General features: G+C 40.1%; 1 protein-coding gene and 1 pseudogene across 2 annotated transcripts in view; one reads left to right on the top strand and one right to left on the bottom strand.

The window, feature by feature from the left end:
* FRYL (FRY like transcription coactivator) overlaps positions 1-24,489 on the bottom strand; it is a 265,921-nt gene that overhangs the window by 202,963 nt on the left and 38,469 nt on the right. The gene's annotated exons all lie outside the window — the stretch shown is intronic.
* LOC131834538 (mitochondrial fission regulator 1-like) lies at positions 2,823-10,001 on the top strand (annotated as a pseudogene).

Raw genomic sequence — 24,489 nt, 5'->3', positions numbered from 1 at the left:
ATAAGCTATAAAATGCCAAGTGATGCATCAGAAGACCCCTTTCTCAAAATAACCTGAAAACTACAACACAACTTTCACCTTCTTTCCATAAGGTCTACCTAAAATTCCTATTAGTTTGAGGTTTCAAATTACTTGGAAAAAAATTTGAAAATTTAACATAATTAACATAATTTCTGAGGAAAATGTTTACAAACGTTTTCATTACTAAAAGGTTATTTTTTTTAAGATTTATTTATGTTGGGGGGAGAGAGAGCACGAGCCAGAGGGGCAGAGAGAGAGAGAATGTGCTAAGCACAGAGACTGACCTCGTGACCCTGAGATCATGACCTGAGGGTCATGCACCGCTAAAAGAATAATGTATTTTATTTTATTTTATTTTATTTATTTACTTTAATTTATTTGACAGACAGCAATCACAAGTAGGCCGAGAGGCAGGCAGAGAGAGGGGCGGGGGAAGCAGGCTCCCTGCTGAGCAGAGAGTCTGATGCAGGGCTCGATCCCAGGACCCTGGGGGTCATGACTTGAGCCGAAGGCAGAGGCTTTAACCCACTGAGCCACCCAGGCACCCCCAAGAATAATGTATTTTAATGAGAAATTCCAAATTTCCAGTTCTAGTTAACATTTCCCACCTTTTCCCAGATTTCTAGATTTTAACTACTAAAAATCAAAATTAAACATACCTTGAAAAAGCTTCATGAAGAAGGACTTGAAATGCTCCTTGAAAGAAATAAAGGAAACAGAGAATTTGCACTGGCATAAGAGAAAGAAATAAGAATGGGTATGATGGGAGTGGTAGAGGATACAGGATAGGATTAGTTTCTCTTGAGCTCTTTCATTAAAGATTTGTTAGCAATAACATCCAACGATATTACTGGACCAGTTAATGAGGAGTCTCCACAAGCCCCAGGGAGATATGCACTTAACTCATGGTCAAGCCTGAGTTCCCAGGATGTGCACTAAGTGGTACCTACAGAGACACAACCACCACCACCCAGAAACTTACAGACCAGCCAGAAGAGACAATGTGTGATGACAGTTTCAGGTGCTTTGGCAAAAGTTACCCAAATATGTGCAAGCAACAATCAGATACAGACAAGGGAAACAATCTTCAGTGTAAGTGGAAGAGGGGACAGGAAAGACCTCTCCAAGTAAGCGGGGCTCACCATCTCTGCAGTCAGAAGACTCACTGCATCGACAATCTTGGACTCTACAGACAACTTTTTGCCTCTCTTGGAGGAGACAGCTAGCTGTTGATTAAAAAAACAAAAAACTGGGACGCCTGGGTGGTTCAATCAGTTAAGGTGTCTGCCTTTAGCTCAGGTCACGATCCCAGGGTCCTCGGATCAAGTCCCACATAGGGCTCCTTGCTCAGCAGCAAGCCTGCTTGTCCCTCTGCCTGCTGCTCCCCGCTGCTTATGCTTGCCTGCTCTCTATGACAAATAAATAAAATCTTTAAAAAAATTTTTTTTAAATAAATAAGATAAATTAAAAATAAAATTTTTTTTAAAAGCCAATCATTTAAGTAACCTATTAAAGCTCAAAAAAACATGATTGTAGGCCTGTGAGCCACAGCTTCCCCATGTGACAAGCTCTGAAGTTGGGTGCTATCCCATACCATCCTTGTTTCGCAACGGTGCCTGGCTTTATCCCAGAAATGGTGATCTTGGGGACGCCTCCTCCCCATGTTTATGAAAGGAAGTATTGTGTAGGGTGAGGTTTACACTGATTGACAGGTCCTCTCGCTCTAGAAATTTATAGAAGATGAGAAGCAATTTCTTCAGATCAAAATCCTCTGTATGGAAAATAACACGTTTCAGAGTCAGTAACAAAACAACATTCCAAATGAGTTTGGTCACTATGGATGACCATATAGAACATGCCACACAGCTTCAGCCTTCACATTCCAGCTCACGCAGTAACTCTAAAAGGACTGCACACAAAAGTCCAAAAACCCCACCCTACTCCACCAATAGGCTTTATTCTTCACAGCGGTTAAGTCAGTTTAAACAAATTACAAATATAAGAGGGTAGAATTCAGAACTGGTTCACTGTATCCAAAGAAATGGTGCCCTAAAAATGCAAATTAATTAAGTAGCCAATAAAAATGACAAAAACAACCACTAATTATTGGAACAAACCCATAACTTCTGTAAATGTTCAACTTTGCAGCTACGGAAACTGACAAAGCTCCTAAATGAATTAAGAATACCATTCATCTGGATTCTTTTATCCTTTAAAAGAATAAGCTGTTGGGGCACCTGGATGGCTCAGTAGGTTAAAGCCTCTATCTTCGGCTCAGGTCATGATCTCAGGGTCCTGGGATTGAGACCCACATCGGGCTCTCTGCTCGGCAGGAAGCCTGCTTCCCCCTCTCTCTCTGCCTGCCTCTCAGCCTACTTGTGATCTCTGTCTGTCAAATAAATAAATAAAATATTTTTTTTAAAATAAGCTGTTATATATAAAGTTCTATGCAATAAAGTTCTTAATCTAAAATGTAATTATGATTTCAGTGTTTTTATATTGACTCTGAACCTCAGAGTTAAAGATTTAAGCATAGTTATGTATTAATTATTTAATGAAAAAAGAACAAACTTCCTGTATTGAAAGTTAAAAAAAAAAAAAAAAAGATGGGGGGGGGGAGCCTGCTGTGGTAGGAGGGGCCATTAGGAAGAGAAATCTGGTGTTCCTTGAGATGGCCTGATAGAAAGGAGTCATGCTTCCAGCCAACCCGTGCCCCAAGAGCTGCTCTCTGGCTGCTTTTGTCCTTCAAGTACAGGAACCATTTGAAATCTCAGGAACGGTAGCCAACGTGACCATCCAATATGGCAAGACAAACCTCATGGGGCTACATGCAGTTTAGTGAAAAGAACTGGGACCAACCTGTCCCGGATGCCAGGTCCCTGGACACCCTTCAAGACCCTGCCCAACATGTTCAACCTGCGTCCCCATTCAGGGTGACATCACCTCGACAAATGCAGATCAAGAGGAGCCATGTGGGAGGGAGGAGTCAAGATGGCGGAGAAGTAGCAAGCTGAGACTGCTTCAGCTAGCCGGAGATCAGCTAGATAGCTTATCTAAAGATTGCAAACACCTGAAAATCCATCGGCAGATCGAAGAGAAGAAGAACAGCAATTCTGGAAACAGAAAAACAACCACTTTCTGAAAGGTAGGACTGGCGGAGAAGTGAATCCAAAGCGACGGGAAGATAGACCCCGGGGGGAGGGGCCGGCTCCCGGCAAGCGGCGGAGCAACCGCGCACAAAATCAGGACTTTTAAAAGTCTGTTCCGCTGAGGGACATCGCTCCAGAGGCTAAACCGGGGCGAAGCCCATGCGGGGTCAGCGTGGCCTCAGGTCCCGCAGGGTCACAGAAGGATCGGGGGTGTCTGAGTGTCGCAGAGCTTGCGGGTATTGGAACGGGAAAGCTGGCTACAGAGACAGAGCCGACAGTAAGCTCGCAGCTCCGTGTTACCTTGAACCGGTCCCAGGCTCGGTGAGCTCGGAGCGCGGCCGGAGGTCAGGCAGACGGGAGTAACTGGGCGCTGTTCTCTGAGGGCGCACTGAGGAGTGGGGCTCTGGGCTCTCGGCTCCTCCGGGCCGGAGACCAGGAGGCCGCCATTTGTATTCCCGTCCTCTGGAACTCTACGGAAAGCGCTCAGGGAACAAAAGCTCCTGAAAGCAAACCCGAGCGGATTACTCACCCCGGCCCCGGGTAAGGGCGGTGTAATTCCGCCTGGGGCAAAGACACTTGAGAATCACTACAACAGGCCCCTCCCCCAGAAGATCAACAAGAAATCCAGCCGAGACCAAGTTCACCTACCAAGGAGTGCGGTTTCAATACCAAGGAGAGCAGCAGAATTCCAGAGGAGGAGAAAGCCAAACACGGAACTCATGGCTTTTTTCCTGTGATTTTTTTTAGTCTTGCAGTTAATTTAATTTTTTCTTTTTCATTTTTTTTTTTTTCTCGCCTTCGGGTAAAATTTTTTTTTTTTTTAACTGTTACCTTTTTATTTTTTAACGATTTTTTACTAGTTTATCTAATATATATATATTTTTTTTTACATTTTTCTTAGGTGTTTTCTTTTTTAAAAAAAATTCTTTTCTTTTTTTTTTTTTTTTTTTTCTTTCTTCTTTCTTCCTTTTTGAACCTCTTTTTATCCCCTTTCTCCCCACTCACGATTTTGGATCTCTTCTAATTTGGCTAAAGCATATTTTCCTGGGGTTGTTGCCACCCTTTTAGTATTTTACTTGCCCCTTCATTTACTCTTCTCTGGACAAAATGACAAGACGTAAAAATTCACCACAAAAAAAAGAACAAGAGGCAGTACCGAAGGCTAGGGACCTAATCAATACAGACATCGGTAATATGTCAGATCTAGAGTTCAGAATGACAATTCTCAAGGTTCTAGCCGGGCTCGAAAAAGGCATGGAAGATATTAGAGAAACCCTCTCGAGAGATATAAAAGCCCTTTCTGGAGAAATAAAAGAACTAAAATCTAACCAAGTTGAAATCAAAAAAGCTATTAATGAGGTGCAATCAAAAATGGAGGCTCTCACTGCTAGGATAAATGAGGCAGAAGAAAGAATTAGTGATATAGAAGACCAAATGACAGAGAATAAAGAAGCTGATCAAAAGAGGGACAAACAGCTACTGGACCACGAGGGGAGAATTCGAGAAATAAGTGACACCATAAGACGAAACAACATTAGAATAATTGGGATTCCAGAAGAAGAAGAAAGTGAGAGGGGAGCAGAAGGTATACTGGAGAGAATTATTGGGGAGAATTTCCCCAATATGGCAAAGGGAACAAGCATCAAAATTCAGGAGGTTCAGAGAATGCCCCTCAAAATAAATAAGAATAGGCCCACACCCCGTCACATAATAGTAAAATTTACAAGTCTCAATGACAAAGAGAAAATCCTGAAAGCAGCCCGGGAAAAGAAGTCTGTAACATACAATGGTAAAAATATTAGATTGGCAGCTGACTTATCCACAGAGACCTGGCAGGCCAGAAAGAGCTGGCATGATATTTTCAGAGCACTAAACGAGAAAAACATGCAGCCAAGAATACTATATCCAGCTAGGCTATCATTGAAAATAGAAGGAGAGATTAAAAGCTTCCAGGACAAACAACAACTGAAAGAATTTGCAAATACCAAACCAGCTCTACAGGAAATATTGAAAGGGGTCCTCTAAGCAAAGAGAGAGCCTACAAGTGGTAGATCAGAAAGGAACAGAGACCATATACAGTAACAGTCACCTTACAGGCAATACAATGGCACTAAATTCATATCTCTCAATAGTTACCCTGAATGTGAATGGGCTAAATGCCCCTGTCAAAAGACACAGGGTATCAGAATGGATAAAAAAACAAAACCCATCTATATGTTGCCTCCAAGAAACACATTTTAAGCCCGAAGACACCTCCAGATTTAAAGTGAGGGGGTGGAAAAGAATTTACCATGCTAATGGACATCAGAAGAAAGCAGGAGTGGCAATCCTTATATCAGATCAATTAGATTTTAAGCCAAAGACTGTAATAAGAGATGAGGAAGGACACTATATCATACTCAAAGGGTCTGTCCAACAAGAAGATTTAACAATTTTAAATATCTATGCCCCCAACGTGGGAGCAGCCAACTATATAAACCAATTAATAACAAAATCAAAGAAACACATAAACAACAATACAATAATAGTAGGGGACTTTAACATTCCCCTCACTGAAATGGACAGGTCATCCAAGCAAAAGATCAGCAAGGAAATAAAGGCCTTAAATGACACACTGGACCAGATGGACATCACAGATATATTCAGAATATTTCATCCCAAAGCAACAGAATACACATTCTTCTCTAGTGCACATGGAACATTCTCCAGAATAGATCACATCCTCGGTCCTAAATCAGGACTCAACCGGTATCAAAAGATTGGGATCATTCCCTGCATATTTTCAGACCACAATGCTCTAAAGCTAGAACTCAACCACAAAAGGAAGTTTGGAAAGAACCCAAATACATGGAGACTAAACAGTATCCTTCTAAAGAATGAATGGGTCAACCGGGAAATTAAAGAAGAATTGAAAAAAATCATGGAAACAAATGATAATGAAAATACAACGGTTCAAAATCTGTGGGACACAACAAAGGCAGTCCTGAGAGGAAAATATATAGCGGTACAAGCCTTTCTCAAGAAACAAGAAAGGTCTCAGGTACACAACCTAACCCTACACCTAAAGGAGCTGGAGAAAGAACAAGAAAGAAACCCTAAGCCCAGCAGGAGAAGAGAAATCATAAAGATCAGAGCAGAAATCAATGAAATAGAAACCAAAAAAACAATAGAACAAATCAACGAAACTAGGAGCTGGTTCTTTGAAAGAATTAATAAAATTGATAAACCCCTGGCCCGACTTATCAAAAAGAAAAGAGAAAGGACCCAAATAAATAAAATCATGAATGAAAGAGGAGAGATCACAACTAACACCAAGGAAATACAAACTATTATAAGAACATACTATGAGCAACTCTACTCCAACAAATTTGACAATCTGGAAGAAATGGATGCATTCCTAGAAACATATAAACTACCACAACTGAACCATGAAGAAATAGAAAGCCTGAACAGACCCATAACCAGTAAGGAGATTGAAACAGTCATTAAAAATCTCCAAACAAACAAAAGCCCAGGGCCAGACGGCTTCCCGGGGGAATTCTACCAAACATTTAAAGAAGAACTAATTCCTATTCTCCTGAAACTGTTCCAAAAAATAGAAATGGAAGGAAAACTTCCAAACTCATTTTATGAGGCCAGCATCACCTTGATCCCAAAACCAGACAAGGATCCCACCAAAAAAGAGAGCTATAGACCAATATCCTTGATGAACACAGATGCGAAAATACTCAACAAAATACTAGCCAATCGGATTCAACAGTACATTAAAAAGATTATTCACCACGACCAAGTGGGATTTATTCCAGGGCTGCAAGGTTGGTTCAACATCCGCAAATCAGTCAATGTGATACAACACATCAATAAAAGTAAGAACAAGAACCATATGATACTCTCAATAGATGCTGAAAAAGCATTTGACAAAGTACAACATCCCTTCCTGATCAAAACTCTTCAAAGTGTAGGGATAGAGGGCACATACCTCAATATCATCAAAGCCATCTATGAAAAACCCACCGCAAATATCATTCTCAATGGAGAAAAACTGAAAGCTTTTCCGCTAAGGTCAGGAACACGGCAGGGATGTCCATTATCACCACTGCTATTCAACATCGTACTAGAGGTCCTAGCCTCAGCAATCAGACAACAAAAGGAAATTAAAGGCATCCAAATCGGCAAAGAAGAAGTCAAATTATCACTCTTCGCAGATGATATGATACTATATGTGGAAAACCCAAAAGACTCCACTCCAAAACTGCTAGAACTTATACAGGAATTCAGTAAAGTGTCAGGATATAAAATCAATGCACAGAAATCAGTTGCATTTCTCTACACCAACAGCAAGACAGAAGAAAGAGATATTAAGGAGTCAATCCCATTTACAATTGCATCCAAAACCATAAGATACCTAGGAATAAACCTAACCAAAGAGACACAGAATCTATACTCAGAAAACTATAAAGTACTCATGAAAGAAATTGAGGAAGACACAAAGAAATGGAAAAATGTTCCATGCTCCTGGATTGGAAGAATAAATATTGTGAAAATGTCTATGCTACCTAAAGCAATCTACACATTTAATGCAATTCCTATCAAAGTACCATCCATCTTTTTCAAAGAAATGGAACAAATAATTCTAAAATTTATATGGAACCAGAAAAGACCTCGAATAGCCAAAGGGATATTGAAAAAGAAAGCCAACGTTGGTGGCATCACAATTCCGGACTTCAAGCTCTATTACAAAGCTGTCATCATCAAGACAGCATGGTACTGGCACAAAAACAGACACATAGATCAATGGAACAGAATAGAGAGCCCAGAAATAGACCCTCAACTCTATGGTCAACTAATCTTCGACAAAGCAGGAAAGAATGTCCAATGGATAAAAGACAGCCTTTTCAATAAATGGTGCTGGGAAAATTGGACAGCCACATGCAGAAAAATGAAATTGGACCATTTCCTTACACCACACACAAAAATAGACTCAAAATGGATGAAGGACCTCAATGTACGAAAGGAATCCATCAAAATCCTTGAGGAGAACACGGGCAGCAACCTCTTCGACCTCTGCCGCAGCAACATCTTCCTAGGAACAACGCAAAAGGCAAGGGAAGCAAGGGAAAAAATGAACTACTGGGATTTCATCAAGATCAAAAGCTTTTGCACAGCAAAGGAAACAGTTAACAAAATCAAAAGACAACTGACAGAATGGGAGAAGATATTTGCAAACGACATATCAGATAAAGGACTAGTGTCCAGAATCTATAAAGAACTTAGCAAACTCAACACCCAAAGAACAAATAATCCAATCAAGAAATGGGCAGAAGACATGAACAGACATTTCTGCAAAGAAGACATCCAGATGGCGAACAGACACATGAAAAAGTGCTCCATATCACTCAGCATCAGGGAAATACAAATCAAAACCACAATGAGATATCACCTCACACCAGTCAGAATGGCTAAAATCAACAAGTCAGGAAATGACAGATGCTGGCGAGGATGCGGAGAAAGGGGAACCCTCCTACACTGTTGGTGGGAATGCAAGCTGGTGCAGCCACTCTGGAAAACAGCATGGAGGTTCCTCAAAATGTTGAAAATAGAACTGCCCTATGACCCAGCAATTGCACTATTGGGTATTTACCCTAAAGATACAAATGTAGTGATCCAAAGGGACACATGCACCCGAATGTTTATAGCAGCAATGTCCACAATAGCCAAACTATGGAAAGAACCTAGATGTCCATCAACAGATGAATGGATCAAGAAGATGTGGTATATATACACAATGGAATACTATGCAGCCATCAAAAGAAATGAAATCTTGCCATTTGCAACAACATGGATGGAACTAGAGCGTATCATGCTTAGCGAAATAAGTCAAGCAGAGAAAGACAACTATCATATGATCTCCCTGATATGAGGAAGTGGTGATGCAACATGGAGGCTTAAGTGGGTAGAAGAATAAATGAAACAAGATGGGATTGGGAGGGAGACAAACCATAAGTGACTCTTAATCTCACAAAACAAACTGAGGGTTGCCGGGGGGAGGGGGTTGGGGAGAAGGGGGTGGGATTATGGACATTGGGGAGGGTATGTGATTTGGTGAGTGCTGTGAAGTGTGTAAACCTGGTGATTCACAGACCTGGGGATAAAAATATATGTATATAAAAAATATATGTTTATAAAAAATAAAAAATTAAAAAAAAAAAAAAGATAAAAAGAAGAAAAAAAAAAAAAAAAAAAAAAAAAAAGAGGAGCCATGTGCCCGGGTCAGGGGTGACACATAGCTCCTGAGACATACCTGGCAGCCAAACCCTCAGATTGTTATGCACCACAATACCTCGGTACCCAGCCTGCAGGGGTCGGAGGAGAAGTTCCTGACCTTGAAGAAACCAGCCTTGCCAGTGCCCTAAGCCACACCACAGAAGTGCAAGATGAGCTAAGCCACCTGCACAGCCAGATTGCTAAGATACTGGCAGCTGATTCAGCTTTGGGTTCATTAACAACAGATGTCTTATCTCCAGGAAGTTTAAATGTCTCTTCTCCCTTTTAGGATCCTCCACCCACTGTACAACTTCCCTTGACATCCCCAAGGAGACCAAGGTACAGGTCCCTGAGCTTCCACCAGTCCCACTGCTTTGATCTGCCAGCCCCGAATGTTGCAAACCGCAACACAGGGCCCCCTGCAGCTCGTCTGAAGAGGGTAACTGTGTCTCTCTGTCCAAGGCCAACAGCTTTGCAGATATGATGGGGAACCTGAAGGACTTTCGCCAGATGGAACAGAGCCAAGATCTGGCTCTAATAAAAACCTCGGAAAAAAAAGACCCTTAATGACAACAGAGATAAATAATTTACCTGATAAAGCGTTCCCAGTAATAGACATAAAATGCTCACCAAACTGAGGAGAAGAATGGATGAACACAGAAAACCAACAAAGAGATGGAAATCTTCTGGAAGTACTAAACAGAAGTCCCAGAGCTGATGAACAGGATAACTCAATGGAAAAAGACAAGAGAGGGGTTCACCAGCAGACTAGATGAAGCCGAAGAAAGGATAAGTGAACTCAAGGAAAAGGCAGGAGAACTCCCCCAATCAGAGCAGCAAGTAGGAAAAAAAAAAATAAAAAGTGAAGATAGCTTAAGGGACTTATGGGACAACATCAAATTGACTAACATTCTCCTTACTAACATTCTTCCTCCCAGAAGGAAAGAAAAAACGGGACAGAAATCTCATTTGAAAAAAAGAACAGCTGAAAACATTCCTAACCTGGAGGTGCAAATAGACATCCAGATCCAGGAGGCCCAGAGTTCCAAATCGGAAAAACCCAAAGAGACCCTAAAAGCAGCAAGAGAAAAATAACTTGTTTTGTAAAAGGGAACCCCTGTAAGACTATCAACACATTTTCCAGCCCAAAAAGGAGTGACATAATAAATTCAAAATGCTGAAAAGAAGAAAACTTCTAATCAAGCAAAGTTGTCATTCAGAATTGGAGAGAGATTTCCAGATGAGCAAAACACAAAGGAGTTTATCATCACTAAATCAGCCTTACAAGAAACATTCAAATGACCTCTTTAAGCTGAAAAGAAAGAGCACTGATCAGTCAAGGAACACCTATCAAATAGTAAATCTCACTGGAAAGATAATAAAAATAATGTATTCATCACCTATTACCTTAAAAAGACAAAAGTAGTTATTATGAGTACGATAATTAGTTAAGAGATACGCAAGATAAAAAGATGTAAGTTCTCTGAGCACGAGACCACGCACCGCCATGGGCTGCTTTCCACTGCTTTGGTGCCTGGTCCAGAGCCGGGGCCTTAGGCTTGGCCTCCTATGGGGCTCCTTCCAAGGGAAGGAGCTCTTTGACAAGGCCAACAGACACCATTTCTTACACAGCATAGCCCTGCTGGGGGTGCCCCATTTATGGCAAGCCTCTGGAACCACCTTATTCTGCACCAGCTTTTACTACCAGGCTCTGAAGGGAGACCCCCTGTGCCCAGACTTTGGCCCCTGTGGGAGGGAGCCTGCTAATGCTGGGCTGGCTCACCTTGGCTCTTTGAGTTTCCCTGAATTTAATCTCTGGGTACTTTTTTGAGAGTTGGAGAAGGGAAAGGATTAAAAGAGAAAGGGAGGGGGGTGTAAAATGTGACATCAAAACATGCGGAGGAGGAATAAAAATGTGGAGCAAATGCAGATCAAACTTAAATTGGCAACTATTTTATCAACTTAAAACAGCCTGTTAATAGATATAAGCAGATATAAGTTGTTATAGTAAAGGCTAACCTTAACTACAAAACAAAACCTACAGTAAATATACACCACTAAAGAATGTCATAACACCTCAAAGAGAGCAAGAAGAGAGAGAGGAACTACAAAAACAGCCAAAAAACAATCAACAAAATGGCAATAAGTACATACCTATCAATAACTATACTTTAAATATAAATGGACTAAATACTACAATCAAAAGACAGAGTGGGTAAATGGATTAAAAAACAAAACCTTATGGGGCGCCTGGGTGGCTCAGTGGGTTAAGCCTCTGCCTTTGGCTCAAGTCATGATCCTGGGGTCCTGGGATTGGGCCCCAAGTCGGGCTCTCTGCTCAGCAGGGAGCCTGCTTCCTCCTCTCTCTCTCTGCCTGACTCTCTGCCTACTTGTGATCTCCCTCTCTCTCTGTGTCAAATAAATAAATAAAATCTTTAAAAAACCAAAAAACAAAAAAAAAAGAAAAGAAAAGTCAAAACCTAAATTCTGCCCAATAGAGACTCCCTTAGTTGTAAGAACATATACAGACTGAAAGTGAAGGGATAGAAAATTATATTCTGTGAACACCAGGGTGGACCCAGTTGGTTAAGCATCCAACTATTGATTTTGGTTCAGGTCATGATCTCAGAGTCCTGGGACCAAGCCCTGCGTGGGGTTCCAAGCTGGGCACGGAGCCTGCTTAAGATTCTTTCTCTCCCTCCCTCTCTGCACCGCTCCCGCTCTATCCCCACCTCACCCCACCCCCCACTGCAAGCACACACTCTCTAAAAAAAGAAAGATACTCCATATAAATGGAAACTAAAAGAAAGCTGGTGTACTTGTGCTTATTTCAGAAACAAAAGCGGACTTCAAAACAAAGACTGTAAGAAGAGGGGACGAGCCAAAGGGCGTTATATAAGGATAAAGGGTCAAACCCACAGGAGAATGTAACATTTGCAAATGCTTATGAACTTAATATAGGAGCATCTGAATATAAAACCAACATTAACAGATACGAATGGAGAAACAGCCGTACTATAACAGCCTGAATACCCTACTTACGTCAAGGGATAGATTATCCAGACAGATGATAAGAAAACATCAACCTTAAATGACATGTTAGACAAGACAGACCTAACAGATATATAGACAGAACATCCCATCCAAAAGCAACAGTACATTCTCAAGTGCACCGGGAACATCCTCTAGACCAGCTCACATGGTAAGCCACAAAACAAGTATGACTAAAGTTAAGAAGACTAAAATCATATCAAGCATCTTTTCTAGCCACAGTGATATGAAGCTACAAATCGATTTTTTTTTTAAAGTCTAAAAAAGAGGGAGAAAGGAGAAATTATATCATGGCCAACAAATCACAGAGCTTTGTTGCTTATTTTAAGACTAAATTCAATCTTCTGCTAATGTCATATTATTAATTTAAAAGTCCTAGAACAACTTTACAAAAGAGAGTGAAATTCCTCTGTTGTAGCCAGAGTTCTTAAAATTATCTTTTACCTAAAATGTTTCCCAAAGACGGATGCTCAGTTTCAACACCGGTGATAATTCAATCAGCTGCAAAACTCAGTTAGCAGTCGCTACATTTATAGGGAAAACCGATGGACTATACAAGTATCAACTGCCACATCTGTGATTTAAAATGAAACGTTTCCGCGCTACACTTAAATCATCCTTTTTCTCCTCGTCCGGAGAGGCCCATTTTCCTTTATTCCTCCTTTATGTTGGGATAATAGTTGGTCCTTGGCTCAGTTTAGTGGACAGTTCAGGGTCATCAGAATACCCTTGGAATGCTGTCTCTGCACCAACTTCCCAACTTAGATATTATACGCTTCTTCTTAAGAATCTTGATATATACTGAAATCATACTAAGGGTAGATATAAATACTAACTAGATGTTCTATTAGAATAAAGCAAAAAGGGAAGAAAAAAAAGTTCAAACTTTCCAGAAATATAAAACCAGGTAGAGTGTAATAAGTAAGAACAGACATAATTCTACTACCTTTGCTGAGTCTGATGGTTTATCAAGCTAGGCCGTGAAGGACACTACGAGTGAATAAGACAGATCTATGACCTTCTGGAATCTGAGATCCATCCAGCTGTAGGACCATCCCTCCTCAACTGTCCTACAAGGAGAGTGTTTAGAAAGTTCCAATATGGTACAAATGGAACCCATTACAAAATAACAAATGCTTATCTTTTAATAGATTGGGCTTGTGGATTAAGGCTGCGATTGAACTGGAAACCGGAATTCTCACAGAGGATTGGAAAGGAGAGAGAAAATAGTAGTAGAGGGTGCAAAGCAAGGAAGTGAGTCATTCTCCCACCTCACCAGGTTTTTCACCTGGCTACTGGTTACATAAATCCTATGTGGAATGCAGTATTTCACTTGGGACAATTTTATCACTTAAGTCTTTCATGAACCTATCAAACCATGAGCTACAGGAAACATTCTTTGTTTTATAGATTCTCAGTTTTAAAAATAAAAACTTTCACCACTCCAAACCAAATGCAATATGATTGAAGATCACACTATCAAATGATGATTTGATTCTTACCTATAACCACCTTTCCTGGGTAAGGTTTCAAACCCATTTAAAAAAAAAAATCATACTGCAGAAACTAACATTTAATGTCCTAATTTCATCTTAAGCAAGCTCACTAAGAATTTCCATGAAGGTATTTTTACCTTAAAATAATATAACCAAACACTTCTCTTTAGTTATTACTGCTGAAACACCACAAACGTGAAACGTGACTTTAGGAAATTAACTTTTAAAATAGGTTTAAAAGGTTTAGTCCCCACTGCATTTCCAAAGACAAAAACAAATCCCATTTCAGGATGGAATTATTAAAATTATTAAAATCGCCCAACCATTTTATTGCTTCAATATGTAAGAAAACAAAAAACAGTCATTTATTTCAAGAGGTGATCCAAATAGACTAAAGCTTACATTAGTATCTAAATAGTCCCATGTAAAACCAATCTATAGAAACCCCATCTCCATTATAATTACAGAGAAATGACCTCAGATGAGAAGGCAGCACAATGTATGCAGTAGAGTTATACAATATTAAGCAATATTAACAAAGTGACTTAACCTCATTTATAGGAGGAGAGGGAGAGAGAGAGAGGAAAGGAGAAAAGAAGTAAGAAGACCTGTAAGAATTAAAAAGAAAGATGGAGAACATAAAATTGTTTTTGCAAGCAGTAAATGCTAGTACTATTCACAAAAGAAACCCGCAGGCCGGCCCTGATGTACAAAATAAATCACACATAAGAAGCAAGTATAGTATGATTTGTCAACATGCAGATGAGTGCATTCAACCAGCAAGACACCTAATTAAAAAAATTAGCCAAGTAGATTAGTCCCCAAGACACCTCAGGTAAAAGAAGAGATTCAGATATGCTACATAGTCATGATTTTATTGGCCATTCTCTACCACTGTAGAAATCAAATACTAAATTCTCTAAATAAGCCATTTTCCCACCTCCCCTCTCCCCAGAAGTCGTTAAGAGTGCTCTGATATCGTCATATAAACATATTTTTGTCAAACTAGTATAGACAGTTTAAGTATTACTTGGTGTTCACTGAATTGTGAAGATCGGTCCAAAAGGGAAAATTTTCCTATCCCTGAAGGTTTAATAGGATATATTTTTTAAAAATTGTATTTGAGACTTGTCTCTTTTACAAAAGATTTTGAAATGTGATCTACCACATTGAATGCCCCCGAATTTCATATCATTATCAATTAAAATATCTATTGAGTTATCAGTTGCAAAAATGAAAAACACACACTTCTTTGCACTCCAAATAAATAATGTGAATATTCTAATACAACAGACAGTATGACAAATTTTAGAATTGACATATCAAAAAGGAAAATAGGGTATGCATGTGGGTTAAAAGTCAACCTGACTGAGGAGATTTAAGAAGGACTGGGGGATAGTTAGGATCTAAGGAGAACCTTTAGGGAAAAGAGAGAGAGAGAGAGAAGACGGCGTTCTAGAAGCAGAGATGTCGTGACAGAAGATGAACAAGAGCTAAAGAAAAAAGGTAGGAACATATCGGTGTGGTTGTCTAAAGGAAAGCAGTGTCAGAGTAGCACACCTTGAGGCTTAAAGAAAATGACAGAGCCTTCAATTTCAGGTGGGCATTCATCTTCCCACAATGAGGGAGTGTACTGGTCAGGGCTCAGAGACTACAGAGAAACAAAACCAAAAGAGAGAAAGATACATAAAAAGTTTACTGTGGAATTAGCTCATGTGATTATGGAGAAGTCCCATGATATACCATCTGCAAAGTGGAGAACCATGAAAGCCATTGGTATAATTCAGCAGTAGTCCCACAGGGAACTGAGACCCAGAGGGGTCAATGGCGTAACTCTCATAATTCTCGTCTGAGGCCAAGGGTGGGAGCAGGGGTTGCTCTGTGTGTAAGTCCTAGACTCTAAAGGCCCAAGAACCTAAAACTTAAATGTCTGAGGACAGCAGAAGATGGAGGTCCCAGCACAAGGAACACAAACAAATTCACCTTCTCTCTGCCTTTTTGTTCTATTTGGATCCTGGGAGAACTGGGGATACCCACCCATCCCCAGTGAGGGTAGATCTTCTTTACTGAGTCTACTGACTCCAATGCTAATCTCTTGTGGAAACACCCTCACAGACACACCCAGAAATCATGGTTACCAGCTCTCTGGACATCCTTTAGACCAGTCAAGTTGACACACAAAATTAACCAACACAGGGAGCTGCCATGAGTTTTTGAGAAAGGAAGTGATAGGAACAGACCTGGGATTTCTAAACATTACCTTCCGAAGCAGATAGAAGGAAAGACTGAAAGAGCAGAACCAGTTTGTAAAAACCCACTGGGACAGTAAAGAGAGAACTTCCTGGAACGAAGGCTCTGGGAGGCACAAAGAACTGAAGTAGAACTCCAAGAATTTCACAGCCGAGCGAATGGGAGACCAGCACTTTCCACAAATGCTTACTACAGCCGCCTAACCAACTGGCATGTTCCCCCTCCCACGCATGCCCCCCAGCCCAACGAGACTGATTTTTTAATAAAGTAAACCACACTGCTTCTCAAGGTTATCCACCCCACCTCCCTACGTGCCAGTCAGGCGGGCCTTTTCATTTCCTAGAAGCCCAACTTCTCCCTGCCTCAGGATCCTTCATGCGCTGTTTCCTACGTCAGGAAACTGGCACCTGGTGTTTTCCACCAGGTGAACCCTAAATAGCCTTCAAACCTCAGTTTAAACGACTCTCAAAGAGGCGAGACTCCTAACCTCTCTAACCTAGTCATATGTCCCAATCTTTAAATTCTCGCTTGAAATACGTACCACAAATTTAGACATGGGTTTGTGTATATATCAGATCATCAGCCCCCCCCCACACCCCCCAAACACACTAGATTATTCCCTGAGTGGTAGGACTATGACCATTGGTTCCCTGGCGTCTGCACCAGTAGCTGGCAGGGGCTTAACAAACGCTTGCTGAATGATAAACAGATCAGGAAAGACCACTTCAGGTGCTCTACTGGGAAAAATTACCGATAGCACCATTACCTAATAAAGGGAATACAGGAACATCAAGTTTGGGGATAAAGTGTAATTCCATCTGGGGAATATTAAGTTGAAGAAGTTGAGGATTAGGTCTGAGCTGTATTATGTGGAATACCAAAGGGGAAAGAGTAAATGTAACATTTTTGGAAAAGGAGAAGCAAAATAAAGCAAGGAGATCAGAAAAACTTCCATATAACTGCCAAGAAGAAGAAACCAGACAAAGAGACTGATATTCCTAATATGCAAAAGGGTTAAAAAGTAGAAAATATCAACAAACCTAGAGAAAATGGGGCTAAAAAAAAATGGATAGTTAACAGAAAAAGGAATGCACTTACATCCTAACCATATAAAAATATATTCAGCTCAATGTATACCTCAAAGTAAATTTGGTGTAATAGTATCTTTAAAGATTCATTGTTGATTTAAATGATTCTAAAATGTCTACAGGGGCGCCTGGGTGGCTCAATAGGTTAAAGCCGCTGCCTTCGGCTCAGGTCATGATCCCAGGGTCCTGGGATCAAGCCCCGCATCGGGCTCTCTGCTCAGCAGGGAGACTGCTTCTTCCTCTCTCTCTGCCTGCCTCTCTGCCTACTTGTGATCTCTGCCTGTCAAATAAATAAATAAAATCTTTAAAAATAAATAAATAAAATAAAATAAAATGTCTACAGATAAAGAAATTTTTAAAACTTTAAAAAATATTCAGGGGCTCCTGGGTGGCTCAGTTGGTTAAGTGTCTGCCTTCAGTTCAGGACATGATCCCAGGGTCCTGGGATTGAGCCCCCCTCCCCTCTGCTCAAATCTCCTCCTTCCTACTGCTCCCCCTTCTTGTGATCTCTGTCAAATAAATAAATAATATTTTTTAAAAAGGAAAGATATTTGATTTCATTCATAATGAGATGGAAATTAACAACAAGGATACTCCATTCGGCAAAAAAAAAAAACCAAAAATCTGACAACATATTCTGTTGCTGAGGTTATGTATAGACAAATAGGCACTCTCACACATTATTGATTGAATACAGAGAGAGAGAGACAAGAGGATAAATCTGGCAATATCTAGTAAGACTGCATACTCATTTACCCCTTGACCCTGCAATTCCTATTTAGGAATCTGTCCCAAATACACAATGGCAAAATATAAAAAGACATGTATATGCACAAGGCTATTCATAGCAGTACTATGAATAAGAAATTGGAAACAATTCAAATGGCCACCAATTAGGAACTGGCTAAATGAACCACAGTCTATTCACTCAATGTAGCTGTAAAACAGAATGAGTAATTTACTACCAAGAAGGGATCCCCAGGATATATTAAGTGAAAAAAGTAAGGCATACAGTATTCTATATAAGAAAGGAAGACTATGAATATATATTTTGATTCTATTAAAACAAACAAACAGAATGGAAGAACAAATTTTTAGAATGCAATTACTTGGAAGGGAAAGTAGAGAAACCAGAGATGGAAATTAGACTCCTTTGTATAAATCTTGTTTTGCAGATTTGACTTTGGAACTGTGAAACCGTTATACATGATTATAAAACAAAATTACATTTTAGAACAATTACTAAGTATCAAAATTAAAATAGGTAAGTTTAAATGTCTATCCAGTTGGTGGCATAGTTGAACAGAGAACAATTATGAAGACTGCCTTCAACAGTATGGTAGGCAGCCTCTGGGAAGGGCCCCATGATCCCCACACTTCCTGGTATTCACACCCTCAGGTACTTACCTCCTCTTTAGTGAGGACTGTATTTAGAGACTTGTTTCTAAGAACAGAATGCAGCACAACATCATCCATGATCCTAGCAGCATTTTTTCACGTTAGCCAAAAGGAGGAAACAAATGTCCACCAACAAACGCATGGGTAAGTAAAACACAGTGTATATGTACAATGGAATGCTATTCAGCCTAAAAGAAGGAATGAAATTCTGACACATGCACACGGATGAAATCTTGAAGACCTTCTACTAAGCTGAAATAAGTCACAAAAGGACGAATACCATTATGATTTCGCTCATGATGGACCCAGAGTCGTCAGATTCAGAGAAAGAAACCAAAAGAGTGGCTGTCAGGGGTTGAGGCAAGAGGGAAATGGGGCGTTAGTAATATTTAAGGGGTCTACAGTTTTGGTTTGGAAAGACAGAGAAAGTTCTGGAGATGAATGGTTGTGTGATGTACTTAATGCAAATGAACTATACACTCAAAAATGAGTAACATGGTGTATTTCATGTTATATATTTTACATATTAAGTAGATTTTTAACACAATAAATTTTTTTAGAAGAATGCAGCATATGTGAAAGGTTGTCACTCCAAGAACAGGTTTTGAAAAGGTCATGGCTTCCATTTTGGGTTTTTCCCTTGCTCCAACCTTACAATCAGCTACCATGTTGTTAAGTGCCCTGGGGAGAAGCCCAGGGAACTAGTTTCTGACCAATAGCTAGAAAGAATTTGAGACCTGCCAATAATCACCACACTGTGCTTGAAAGCACACCCAGGGACTCCTTTGTTTCCCCTCCAGCTGAGTCTTGGGATGAATGCAGTCCTTGCTGACACCGAGATTGTAGCTTTATGAGAAACCCTGAGTGAGAGGCTCCCAATTATGCTGCGCCCTACAGAAAATGACCACAGCAACTGAGATATGGCTCACTGCGTTCAGCCACTAAGTTCTGGGGTGATTCGTTACACAGCAATAGATAACGCACACAGTACTTTGACTAAACATTCCTAAGGGAATATGCCCCTTATCAAAAAAGAATTACAAATTCCATTGCTGGGTACCTACCCAGGAAAAAAAAAAGCACTTATATCCACCAAAAGACCCATACAAGAATGTTCCCAGCAACCATATTCATAATTATCCCAAACTAGAAGCAACTAAAATAGCCATCAACTGGATAGATAGATTGCGGCAATTCCCACAATGGAATACTACACAGCTATGAAAAAAAACCTATTTCACACAACATGGGTAAATCTCACAGATAAATGTTGGGCAAAAGAAGATAGACACAGGGCGCCTGGGTGGCTCAGTGGGTTAAGCCGCTGCCTTCAGCTCAGGTCATGATCTCAGGGTCCTGGGATCGAGGCCCGCAGGGCTCTCTGCTCAGCAGGGAGCCTGCTTCCCTCTCTCTCTCTCTGCCTGCCTCTCTGTCTACTTGTGATCTCTCTCTGTCCAAAAAAAAAAAAAAAAAAAAGAAGGTAGACACAAAGCTTTAACACTTGTACTCTTGTACTGCTGGTCTAAGACTGCTGTGTGTATAACACACAGGGGTACTCAAAATGAGGAATTATGGAATGTTCTAATTGTATTATTCCTGGTGTCATTGAGAACCAGGATTTTCAGCAGAGAAAAAGATGGATGTAAAATTTTTTAAAAAGACTGAGCAAGGGGCGCCTGGGTAGCTCAGTGGGTTAAAGCCTCTGCCTTCGGCTCAGGTCATGATCCCAGGGTTCTGGGATCGAGCCCCGCATCGGGCTCTCTGCTCAGCGGAGAGCCTGCTTCCCTCTCTCTCTCTCTGCCTACTTGTGATCTCTCTGTCAAATAAATAAATAAAATCTTATTAAAAAAAAAAAAGACTGAGCAAAAATCTTATAGAGCTGAAACAGAACTGGAAGTATCCATATGAATTCATGAGGTTCTCTATCTTAAAAAAAAATTTCCCCTAATTTTGACTACTGAAAATACCTAGAAACAATGATCAATCTATTAGAAATGCGAACCTGTAGAATCGAGATTATAGTCTTTAAATCCCATTCCCCACTAAAGCAGTCAGGGGTCCCTAAATACCAGGTGTAGGGAGGAAATGTACATGATGTGCCTGGAACTCCTTGTCATACCAGATAATCAAGAAGCTATCAAAAACTACTAGAGTCACGTCAAAATAATTCAGTAAGCAACTTTAAAAGGCTCCCACTGACCAAGGTTTAAATAATTTAAGCATTAATAAAAATAATCCATTGTGTTCAAATCTAAGAGTCCATAACGAGTCTAGGGGAGAAGGGGCAATCCTAACTGATCACTGTTAGAGGTTAATATAACCAACTCACTGTTTTGAAATTGGTAAGCCAGGGGAAACTCTCAAGCTTTTCTCCAACCTTTTCTATACAAAGTATACAACTAGGTAACAAATAGTACATGAGGAACAGTTTCTCTTTATAGAAGATTTCACTTGATAAATGAACAATAAAGCTATAGTATTAATACATCACTGTCTTGCAACCCCTAGTTATTTAATAGACCTAAAGCAAGGAGCCCATCACCCGTTTTTGTAAATAAAGTTTTATTAGAACACAGCTACACCCATTCCTTTATGTTTTGTCTATGGCTGCTTTCCCATTTCAAGGGCAAAGTTAGTAGCTGCATCAGAGGAAACCAGATGGCCCACTTTGCCTAAAATACACGCTGTCGGGCCCCTTACAGGGAAAGTTTGCCATCCCCTGATCTAAAGCACTGAGTACAAAGGGCAACTAATCAATATTAAAAGAGGGAGAACTAAAAGCTCTGTGCACCAGACACTTGTCAAACACACAGACTTGCCAAAAGAAAGTGAACCCGAATCTGAGCAAGTCTCTAGATCCAACTACCAATTAACAAGAAATAGAAAGGACAGAGGAATATGTTGAGTCACTTAACAGGAATGTAATCAAGATCAGTCACATGTACAGGACAAAGACCCAATTTGTTCAACAAATAAATTTTAAGGACAAGCAGGGAGGGGGAACCTTAGGAGAAAAATTAACAAACTGTACTGAAGGGAGGGCTTATCTAGATGCTGAGTCAATCAAGTCACCTCCTTTAAAAATGTATGAGAGAATCAAAATTACCACCAACTGGATATTTTATTACACTGGGATTGTTGCTGTGTTTGTTTTTTTTTTTTTTAAAGGTGGTAATGGTATTGTAGTTGTATTTTTTTAAAAGAAGGTCTGCTACTTTAAGAATACATACTGAAATACAAGTAAATTATATGATGTCTAGCATTGCTTTAAAATGATACAGGAGTGGCAGAGAAGTCGGTGGGAGACAATTTGGCCATGACCTGATAATTATCAAACCTGAGTGATGAATACAAGAGGGTTCATTATACTAGTCCATTTACTTTTATATAAATTTAAATTTTCCTTAATAAAAGTTACAAATAAAGAAAACATTTCTTATTTAGACACAGAAAAAAACCGGAAGTAAAAAAGAAGAACAGGTCAGGGAAGTATGCTAGATCACTCCAAAAAGGCAACCGGACTGTGACAAGATATGAATCTTTCAAAGGAACGATAAGAAACCGACTTTGAAAAGAATCAGTTCAGAGATCAAGTCAATGACTCCTGAGTAGATCCAAACTTAGTCGTATGTCCTTTCCCAACTATATCAAGCATCCAGAACTAGGGGGGAAGGATATATATGGCAAAGGAACTTGGGTTTGAGGTTTGGTAAAGCAGTTGCTCAGAATTTTAAAAAGGCAAGAGAATATATGATGCAAGAATGATCATGGAGTTTGGCTAAGAGGAAAGCTAATGAGGCTAGGAAATAGCTCACTTGGTTAGAAAAACAAAAAAAATGCCAAGAAACTGCAAGTCATAATGAAGATTAAGAACAGATTTGAGAAGTGGGATGTGACAGAGGGTAATGATCATGACAGAAAACTTTCCAGAAACTCAGAAATAGAAATGTTCCAGGTGATGGGGAGGCCTAAGGTAAGAAGGGGTGGGGTGTAAGCAGTACGCAGAACTTTGGGGCTCTAGTCCCAGTGAACTAATGCTGGTTAACTAATTGGTTTCAGCTACCTGCCAAAGAATCATACCCTTCTCCCAAGCATATTTCAAAAGGTGTCGGTATGGGTAAGGGGCCCGGGACTGGAAGCTCTGGTCTAAGATGTAGAGATCTTGGAAAATCAGTCAGGTGAGAATGATGGAGGCTAGGCAGATCAAAGCAGCATGATGAGAGCCACCAACATGACACAAGAGACAGAAAGGGAAAATCGGCATCAAATAATGGAAAATTCTAGAGGCCAAGAGAAGAATAAAAACCGTGGAGAGACGGGAGCCTGGGTGGCTCAGTGGGTTAATCCGCTGCCTTCGGCTCTGGTCATGATCCCAGGGTCCTGGAATCAAGTCCCACATCAGGCTCTCTGCTCAGCAGGGAGCCTGCTTCCCCCTCTCTGCCTGTCTCTCTGCCTACTAGTCCTCTCGGTCTGTCAAATAAATAAATGAATTAATTTAAAAAAATTTTTTTAAAAACGTGGAGAGAAATAAGACATCAACTTCAAAACAAAAGGATTAATTGAAAAATGTTCTGTTAGTGGAAGCCTTATTGTAACTCCATAATTCACAGAATGCAGTCTAAAAATGTCTCTATCAAAGGGGTTACAGAAGAAAGGTATCCTCAAAAAACGAGCAATCTGCCAATATTTTCATTACAATCCTAAAAGTGTTAGATGTATGACAGCACCAAAACAGCTTATAAATCACTTAGTTTAACTCACTCATTTCATCGATGAGAAAACTGAGGTCCACTGAGGCTAATGAACTCGCACTCAAGAACACACTATGCAATTAATGATTAGGACTAGGGCTAAAATGCACCCCATTCTTCACTCAACCTCCAGACCTTGTGTCCTAATCTAACACCATGGTTCCACTGAATGACTTACTTCTCTACAATGCTAAGTATCGTCATGTATTTCCATTTGGGTAAATATTTGTTGACTAACACTCAAAGTGAACCTACTTCAGTAATTTTCTCTTAAACGTCTCCTATAGAAGCAACTGGTTCTGCTCAACTTTATTGCCTCTGCCCCACCCCACCCCACCCCCACCCCGGCCAAAAATGTATTGAGTAAATCTCAGGGATGTTCAAAAAACATGTTAACTAACCAGCATCTATGCTTCCAAAAACTGTTAGAATATGAAAAGGCACACATAGTGCCAGGCTAAAAAAAGAAGAGTTGGCATCACACACCTCTCTTATCATCTCCATAAATATGTAACTACAAAACATACATCAATGGGAAGTAAGACAATGTTCTTGACCCAATGGACCCAACATACCCGAATAGATAGGAAAATACAGTAACAGGATGAACTACTTCAACCTTCCAATAACAGATTAATAGAGTACTTACAGAGTACATAATGTACACACACAGTGGTTTACATATTTTTATATTTACTCTTTATAAATATCTGATATTATACTGGACCTAGAATCTCATATGGAAAGAACGTTTTGCAGCCTCGAAAAACCTGATGTTACCACTATTTTTAGAAGTGATTTTTAAAAATTAGCAAGAAAAAAAAAAGGCAGGTATTACTCATCTATAAGGAGAGAAGGCATAATAAAGGGGAAGGCAATCCAAAAAAAAATTGTTTTTATAAATTTCTACTATTCTGTTAAGAAGTACATATCCTTGGGTGCCCGGGGGGCTCAGTCTGTTGAGTGTCTGGCTCTTGGTTTCAGCTTAGGTCATGATCTCAGGTTCTGGGGATGAAGACAG

Source organism: Mustela lutreola, chromosome 1 (genome assembly GCF_030435805.1).
Source record: "Mustela lutreola isolate mMusLut2 chromosome 1, mMusLut2.pri, whole genome shotgun sequence".
NCBI classification, from domain to species: Eukaryota; Metazoa; Chordata; class Mammalia; order Carnivora; family Mustelidae; genus Mustela; species Mustela lutreola.
The sequence above is the reverse complement of the archived record's forward strand: the minus strand, read 5'-3'. Positions and strand labels throughout refer to the sequence as shown.